Source organism: Tympanuchus pallidicinctus, unplaced genomic scaffold (assembly GCF_026119805.1).
Source record: "Tympanuchus pallidicinctus isolate F22 unplaced genomic scaffold, pur_lepc_1.0 scaffold22, whole genome shotgun sequence".
NCBI classification, from domain to species: domain Eukaryota; kingdom Metazoa; phylum Chordata; class Aves; order Galliformes; family Phasianidae; genus Tympanuchus; species Tympanuchus pallidicinctus.
The window spans coordinates 13421087-13430455 of NW_026294739.1; the positions used below are offsets into that span (position 1 = coordinate 13421087).

General features: G+C 45.0%; 1 protein-coding gene across 1 annotated transcript in view; it reads right to left on the reverse strand.

The window, feature by feature from the left end:
* Positions 1-5486, reverse strand: part of TP63 (tumor protein p63) — a 110709-nt gene extending 105223 nt beyond the window's left edge. The window contains exon 1 of the mRNA XM_052687459.1: positions 5378-5486. The gene's annotated coding sequence lies outside the window, so the exon portion shown is untranslated. The remainder of the gene's footprint in view (positions 1-5377) is intronic.
* Between the last annotated feature and the right edge of the window lie 3883 nt (positions 5487-9369).

Consider the following 9369-nt stretch of genomic DNA (forward strand, 5'->3'; position numbering starts at 1 on the left):
TTGAGGCTCCACAGGCACAAAGCCAGGACACATGGCACATAAACTTGGGATGAAACTCTGTCCTCATTCAAGTCGCAGCAGAATTCTCACTGATTTAAGGCTTTTGCTGCTGGGATAACCTCTTCATTTTAATTAATGGGCTATAGCTATATCATTCCCCTGTTGCTACTTTCCCATTTCTCATGCCCTGGGGTGTACTCAGCAAGCAAGCAGCCTGGGGAAAAGGTATTCAGAAATCCCTCTTAGAGCAGGAGCCGACATTGTGAACAGCTTTTTTTTTGTGCTCAGACAGTGGCACAGACGCTGAGCAAATGCCTGCCGGGGAGCCAGATGAGGGGATCTGCTTAAGGAGATGAAATCATTCACTGTGGCGTTTTTCAAGAGCTGAGTTAAAAGGAAAACAATCTCTTAATTTGAATGACTTTTTTTCCCCTTACATGGAAGGATTAAAGACTGCTGACTTGCTACCGATGAGCAGTTTTATTCAATATTATTTCTGTACCTGATCCACCCAGTCTGCATCCACCTGGAACTAGCTGGATCAATAAGTGCAGAGTGGAGGAAAGCAAAGCATTATGGTGAGAGACTGCAACACAGATGGGAGCCGTGTGCTTTGAGTCAGCACATCAGATGTGTGTTTTTACTCACAGCTGTAGTACAAATTCTGAATCAAAAGCCAGGATTTTCCCCACCCACCACCACTCTATATTCCCTGAGTGTCGCCAAGCAATAAATTCAACACATCATGCAGGGAGATTAAGTTATGCTCCCTGCATAGCAAGGACAGCTGCACTGCACTAAGGATACACTAACAATGTAGATTTTTATTGATTTTGGCTGATCTCAACACTGTTGACCTCAAGACGTGTGATGCTAGCTGGAGATGAAGATTAATGGTGAGGAATCTGGATGGGATCGATTACTGGCTTCTACAGACACGCATTTGGCATATCTGTGGGATAAGTATGCTGAGCTGCTCTGTCCTGCTTTGAGCAGACACACTGAGCCCTGTTCAGACCAGGACCAAAGCCCATGTAAGTTGCACGAGCCTGGCTGAAAGTCCTGGCCAGCATATCCTTATGCTCAGTAATGCTGGCACCGGAATAGCCACAGCCACACAGCTCAGACCAGCACTGGCTTTTGTCCAGCTGGAGCTCACATCTGCCTACACACACTACATTGCCACCCTCTCCCTCAGGTGAGGTGTGACCCAGCCAGGCTCTGTGCTGAGGACGTGCATCATCCTTCAAAATACATCTAGCATCACCTCAGGTGAGACCATCAGTAAAGCTGCATGTGAACTACTTGCACATTTCAAGATGGTTAGGAAATGCGCAAACCGGGCTGGAGACAGTATTCAGTAGGTTCAGGCTGCCCTTGAATGCTGCAGCTGACCTAAAGCAATGATTTGCAGGTGAGTGGATAGCAGTAAAACAAGTCATCCCGCCTGCAGGGACAGAAAGCATCATAAATAAGCGAATTACAGTAACTTTCCAGAAAAGAAGAGAGAGGAATAAGTGGAGACCTGCTCGGAGATGAGTAACTGGATGGAGTCATCTGCCCTAACCGCAGTGCACCTGCTCTCTCAGGCTCTCTTGCTCCAACCCTCAGCACCCTCACCTTGCCTTTCCTGTGCCACCACATCAAGGCAAGCATGAGGCACCTCGTTGTGCCCGAGGCAGCTCTAGAGTTCCCAGCAGTGCAGGAAAGGGGCAGAGCTGGGACACAGAGCTGGGAAGGGTAAGAGAAAGGGCAAAGAGCCCTGAGGCTGCTGCTCCTGTTGCCACATGGAAAGGTGAGGAAGCATAGCTTCACCAAGATCTATGGGTCATATAATCCACCAATAACTATGGGTCAAGCTCGCCCCACTAGGAACACAACCAGTGCGGCCATCAGCATGGCTTTCCAGGGCTCCAGTCACAAAGACACAGGGAATGCATTTTGCCAGATCTACTTTGTAGCTGGCTAACAGGGAGCCCTAGAGATGAGAATGTCAGGATGGCTTTTGGTAGGAGTTTCTGGGGAAAATACAAGGGGTTTGTACCAGCTGAAAGGTGTAAAGAGATGTGTAAGAGTAGGGGAAAAAATAATAACTGTCAGTGACTAGAAAAGCAGCCCTAGAGCAATTAAAAATAGGAAAGCCTGATTATAACAGACTGCATCCAACAGACAGGCCCTAGCAAGGAGTCCCGGATCTAAAGCAGTAGGGTCTATCGGAAGATATTTTTCAGCACAGGTCTCTTCCAAAGCTGAAAATGTAGGTGTAGAAGCTGAAGTTGGCAGAAATGGATCAGCAGCTCACCCTGTTTGTGCAGCTGATTTGAAGCATCTGCTACTCTGCAGTAGCCCTCTGAAGGGCCTCTTTTGCAGTCATCTTAGAAGGATGCTGAAATAGGAGGGGATCTCCTAAGGTATGGATGGGGGCAAAAATCAGTGTACAGATACAGCAGACATTTGGCCAGCTTCTATCAGTTGTCAGTATGAGCTGTTCCTTTTCTTCTTTTCAATAAGGGTGGGTTGCAAAAGGAGTTACCATTACAATTCTCTTGCCTTGATGGGACAAGCTGAGATAGGGCAAGCATTGCTGTGTTTGATACACAATGTGTGCTAAAACTTAAATGTCTTAACCTGGTCATACAGCCATGACCTTCATTTTCAGCGAAGGAACTTTTACAGCAGAGAGCTCAGGCATATGGTCAGTGACTCCTGTAAGTGCCACAAGGTTTCCTTGCTGGTTCATACTATGGGTGTATGTGGCTGCATCACATGTCCAGTGAAGGAGCAAACAGAGCCCTCAAAAGCATGCAAAGCAAAGGAGGAAAAAAATCATGGAGAAAGTTCTCTGTTTCACACTAACTCAGGTGCCAGGAACCATGAAGCTCTTTGTTCTTGATGAATCCTTTTTACTTGTGAAGCTTGATACCTTCTAAGAAAGCTGGGCTCAAACATGTGCTTTCTAATGGAAATGACCTGCTGGGTATTGAACCTTGCGGGTTAATTGCTGGTGCCAAGGAAGAACAATTCACACACTATTCTAGAAACATTAAAACTCAAAATATTAATCTATGGCTTGCAAATGAACGCCACTTCAATTACTGAGATGTTAACATATGTTTGCAAATGTCCGAATCCCCAGGGCTTCTATGGGTGTGGGGAACAGCCAGGCTGTTCTGATCTGGTGCATCAGCACCACTACAAATAAAACAGGAGCAAACCGAATCTCCTCCTGCCAGAGACAGGCAGCTGAGCACAGTGGTGCATCGTTCAGCTCTGGCAGAACAGAAGATGAGGATAAGCCACGTGAAATTTAGCTTGTCTACCTTGGGAAATCGACTGAAAGCGGCATTGTGAAACACCATCACCTGCCCTCCGCAGTGCCTCCTGCTTGGCTATTCTGTCCCTGACCTGAAGCACCTTGAGCTCACAGCACTTTGGAGACAACGCATCATCTCCGTGTAACTCATCCTTGGTTTTGCAACCTCAAGAGTGGTTCTGCTCAGTGTGCTCTGGGAGACAAAGCCCTGGGTCCTAGACAAATTCTGCCTTTCTAAAGCAAGATAATTATACCCAACATCAGCAGCAACGAAACAATTAATTCCTAATTCCAAAGTGCTCATACAAATAAGATGGAGATAAGAAAAAGAACAAATCCTTTGCAAATGCAGCAGAGCACAGAGTGCCCATGTGTGCCTCACTTAATTATCTATTCAAAAGGAACAAAGCATCTTCCTTACTGTGACTCCAAAAATTAATTAGGCTCAGATCTCATTAAATAATGATCCAGTTCAGCTCTAATTAAATTAGGCTGCCTCTGACAATCGGTTGCTGTCAGCTGCAGTCTAGTTTCTGACTGAGTGGCTCCTTTCCCTGTGTCTCTCCCAGGTGTAGGCAGTGGCAGCCTTGGCTCTGCAGGATTCAATCCTGAATTTAACATAATTCCCACCTGCGCAGAGGTTTGGATGTGCTCAGGATGGAGGGATCTGATTGCATCCTGCAGAGCTGGTGCCCCTGCAAGTCTCATCAGCCTACAGGTGAAACATGACAATTCACATGCCATATTTTCTGCTCTTTCTTACAGCTCTGAATACAGGGACCAAGCCTGGTCTATCGCAGGGTCTGAAGAGCTGTCGCAGTAGACCAAGCTCACCAGGTCCCTGCCTGGAGCACATCTCCAGGCTTCAACATCATCCAGCTTTGGATGAGTAGCATTAACAAAGCTGTGTATGTTGCCTTGGTCTACCTTCCATTAGTCTGCCTACTTTAAAACTGGAATGAACTTGAATCCACATCTTAGCTCTTTCTTCAAAAAATCCACTTCAATAAAATCATTAAGAATCAATGGATGATCAAAGATGAAGTTTGACCAGATGACCAGAGATCCAAACATTTCCCAAAATCGCTGGAAAATAAAAGGGTGGGAAACATCCACACTGAAGAGTGTTCCCCTGTAACACTTCACAAAACACAGAAGGAAGAGATATGGAGGCAGGGAGATTAGAACTGTTTATAGATCATCATCAGCAAACCACAGATAAGCATTTCAGTGAGTTTGCATAATAATCTGTGTTAACATGCTGCCAATAAAACAGGGCTGAATGGCAACCTTGTAAAAAAGAAGTCCAACTGTCCAGCAAAAAGTTTCTTCACTATTCAGTCTAATCTGCAAATAAGCATGTGCCCATCTCCCTGCCACTCTGGCACCTTTATTTCTCTAAGCAATAACAATATTTGTTCAGTTAATGCCTGCTCCAAAAGAAGGGCAGATAGACCTGCTGCCTCCTTAGCCACTCATTTCCCAAAGCCCACCAGACCTCTGTGCTCAGATCTGTGGAAACTTGTAGTGTTCCAGCAAGTTAAAATTACCCTGAACTCCCTGAAATCTGAGAGCACCCAAAGTGCCCCCATATTAAGGAGATTACACAAAAATGTGAAATGCTCGAGTCATTTGAAATTGCCATGTGATCAGCACAGGGTAAAGGGACATTACTGAACTGCTTAGAATGATTCTGTAAAGCCTTGTAGCTTGGGATTCAACCAGCTCTAGGAGATGTCCACACATCCCTTAAGAGGTATCAGACAGATGGAAATGGGCAAAGTGCTGTGGCAGGGAGAGGCTCCTTGGCTCAGGTGAGGTGCACACAGCAAACTGCATCCTGATGGTGCAGCACTTCTCATTTGAAAAATACCTTCTGGAAATCAGTGAATGAAAACTATCCTGTATAAAATTATCTATTATATATACACAAAAGATGGTGTTTGATTGAAATGGGGAGAATCTTGGGAGCAGAGCAGGAAAGGAAAGAAAGCACTAAAATCAACAGCAAGGATGTAGCCATTTTCTGAAGCGTAACAAAAAGAAGAAAGTGTTTCTACTTACACCCCTGAAGCACATGAACAGAATCCTCCAGAAAGCTGGAAAGGCGCCTTTCTTCAGGAACTGCTTCACTGTGTTACAGCGTCCAAAGGCTGAGTTCCCATCTTCCCTCACAAAGATTTCAGCAAAAGGCAGTGGCTTTCAGAGAACTGCAGAATGACTTATGTTGGAGGGGACCTTAAAGCCCACCCAGCTCCACTCCCTGCCGTGGGCTGGCTGCCCCCCACCCACCAACTCAGGCTGCCGAGGGTCCATCCAACCTGTCTCTGAGCACCTTGAGATGGGGCACCCACAGCTCTCTGGGCAGCAGTGTCAGGGCCTCACCACCTCTGATTAATGAATTTCTGCCTAAATCCAACCTAAATCTCCTCTCTGGATTTGCAAGAGAGCTAACCAGTTTCCCATTACTGCTGGCCGAGGTTCAGAAAGAATCCGATTTCCTATCAGTTCTGTGCTACTTGATGGCGAGGCAAAAAGAAAGTACTACAAGTGCCTTGTGCTCTTTAAAGGGAAGAATGTAAATGTGCTTCAGCTTTTAATAGATAGGAGAATTGGTACATGAAAACATTCACGAAGTTGGGTGTAGAAGTACCTATGGGGCAGACTATTTTATTAGGTGGCAGGGAATCCATTCCTTCGCCAGGGAATCTCTCTGCTGTGGATTTCTATGCACTGCAGCCCCAATAAGGCACACTGGGGAAATAAAAAGATTTGAGGAAAAATAAACCACCACCAACAAAAAATCCCACGCTCGTTACCACAGCCATAGGAAATCTGGCTTCACTGTCTTGGCCAATCACAGAAGCAAGAGCTGAAGAAATTGTGGTCTATCTCAGCAGGGGAGGAAAAGAGCATGGGAATGCATTCATTTGATGAGTCTTTCTCTCCCACTGGCATAAGTGGGAAATGGTGCTGGTGGCTTTTCTGTAGAAGGAAGCAACACTGAGCTCACATCCTGCAAAGGAAGAGCTGCCCAGAGCAGGTGGGTTAGCAGAGCTTCCCCAGCACACAGGTGTTGGCTTCAGCTGCAGTGCAGCACTGATTGCAAACGCTTCCAAAGTGCTGCAGTGAAACCAACCAGCAGTGCTTTTGTAGGGAAGGACATCTGAATGGGAGCTGAACTCCAAGGAACAGATGCACACTTGTACCCCAGCCCCAGAGATACCCCCATACTGCCACTGAAAAGTCATCAGTGGGTTGCAGGATTAGTTGCTCTGGAGATGTAAAGTTGGATGAGCTACAGCATGGGTGTGTTAGTTTGGATGCCAAGTATCTTTTCAACTTAGTATGGTTGGTTGCATTAAGGGAAGAGGAGGCAGGGAAGGAGGAGGCTGAATTCCTCAGTTGAAGCAGAAATACAGCTTCTCAAGCCACAAAATAGGGAGTGTGCAACAAGCAGAGCCTCAGTTGGGGGGAGGGAGGGTGAGGACAGAACTGCTCCTCATTGAAGGTGTCTATTTAACTGGGGTGAGAGATGCACAGTGGACTGTGGGTTGGCCCATGAATCAGAAAAAGGCCACCCTGTTGCCCTAGTAAACCAGCAGTGGAGAAGCTGTCCTGCCTCCTGTGCCCCAGGAGCAGTGATGGATCCAAAGCTTTTTCAAAGCAGTACCCAGAGCTCAAATTTATGCAGTGATGACAAGCTGGAAGAGGATTCCACTTCTTACACTGCACATATGAGCATTTCAAGGGCTTTTGACTTCATCTAATCAAAAGCCATTTTCACCACAACACTCAAAGCCTTTGTGTGAAATCAAGAGAGTTTCTATTCCAAATTTTCTCTGAGTAAACTACTACTTCTTACGAGCCAAGCAGAGTAAAAAGAGAGTAACAAGTTTTAACATTTTTCTCTGCTATTAGTCAGAGAGGAGAGCTAAACCACTGAGGCTTAAGTTTTCCACAAATATTCAGTCTAATTAAAAAGAAAAAATGCATAGGAAATTTTACCAGGGTTGCTGGTAACAGGGACAGAGAATAGAAAAGCAAAGATAACTTGAGGCAAATCAGGGCCCTCTGCTCCCCTGCAATAAGTTATGTCTCCGCAGTGGATGAGTGCATTTTGCAGAAGTTCACCCTGAGGTACTTGTGCCCAAAATTCAGAGACTTCCCACACCACAGGAACAAAAGCAAGGATCTCTCACGCTGCTTTTGAACATTTCTGCAAGGCTGTGCCTCACCCAGTTCTTAACAGGAAGCTTCCCATTAACAAAAAAGAGAAGGATGATGAATGAATGCTTAAACACTCTCCAAACACATTCATTTCTAATTGTTTTGTGATACAAACCATGCTAAGTCACACAAACGTTTCAAGAAACATATGCTATGCATTCAAGATGGACTAAAATGGTTTTGTGTCACAGACCGTCACCACACTGTAGCAGTAGATCACACCAACTTCCCTGCAGGTGATCATAAAATGATGCTGTTATCATACAGCACAAGCACTGCAAAAACCCAAGAACAGATCTGCATCCTATAAGTCCACATTTCACATAGCTTTTCCTGGGTATTGATAAAAATGGAAGGGAATAGTAAATCAGCCTTCTGTTCCACAGAGATGAATGCAAAGTCACATCTGATACGCTGTGACTAGCCCCCAAGAGCAACCCCACACAAAGAAGCTTGCAGGAATTTCCCACTGACCACCTGCTCTTGTAACTTCAGGGGGAAAACCCAGCGTCTCTGGGATGAAGGGTGCTCAGTTAAAAACAGCCCTTAACAATTACAGCTGCAGGTTATTTTTAATTGAATTCAGATGATGAATGTGAAATAGATGATTTCAAGTGAGATAAGCAGGGAGATTCTTGCTCTTGTCAAGAAGGTTCAGAGCACGCCTTCTCCCCAGCTGGCCCAGAGAGTAACCTTTTAATCACTGAAAGAGAAACGATCTGTCCAAACTATCAAGGTTCTAGTCAAAATGAGCCAAGGGTGAGTCAGCAGGAGCTGAAGGTTCCCATCTCTGGACAGACTCAGATGGTCCAAGAAGCCTTTTCTTCAAGAAGTGACTGCAGGGCTGCTGCACAGCCCTCCTTCCCACAAAACGCTGTCCTCAGCTCTGGAGGAGAGTGAGGAGGGATGCTCTCACATTTACAGCTGCACTGGCTGCAGTCTCCCAGCACAACCTCAGAAGGGTTGCTGAAACTGTGCAATAGATCCTTACCAACAAACAGGGTCAAGGTTTCCTTTGGCCCATTCTTTGCCTTGCCCATCTATGTTGAGTTCTTTTATGCGCAAGAGATACAGTGAATCACCAAGGCAGCCAGAGTTTTTGATAACCATGGAATCATGAAGATTTGAAAAACACCACGAAGTTCATCTAGTCCAATCAATAATGTATGAGTATCAATACCTGAACTTTGACTTTGGCCCTCCAATGCTGCATTTCACTTACTACTGCATTCCACTGGATAATTGGACCACAAAACAGATGCTACATGGGCACAATGGATGCCCTCCTGGCACTGACAGATGCTATGAATAGGCTTGACAAGTTTAGGATATTTTCCACAGAAGCTGACAAAAACATTCATTAGATGAGAGCCATTTTATGCCAAGCCAAATGCCAGCAAAGCATGAATGTGTGCACAGACTACCCATATCCTGACATCTTCTATTTAGATTCTGACCTCATTTTATCTATACGCACAGTAAAACTGCAAGAACAAGTACATAAATAAAAATCTATTCTATTGTTACAAGGAAATACAAGTAAATTAACTCCAGCAGAGCTTAATCAACCCTCATTTCTAACATAATGAAGAACACTCATGCAGCTCCTCCAATCCTAGGGCAGACCTCTGTGGGACATTATTTCCTTTAGGAAAAAAATGAACTGTAAATCTCATCTGTGAAAAAGAAAGGGATTAGTAAAGCTGGGAAACAAAATTAAACAAAAAACAACATGCTTAAAAGCATACACAGTGTTTTACAGGATAACTATAGAAGAAATGAAAAACCAAACTAGAGATAGATAAATGCAGACAGCCTATGCTACA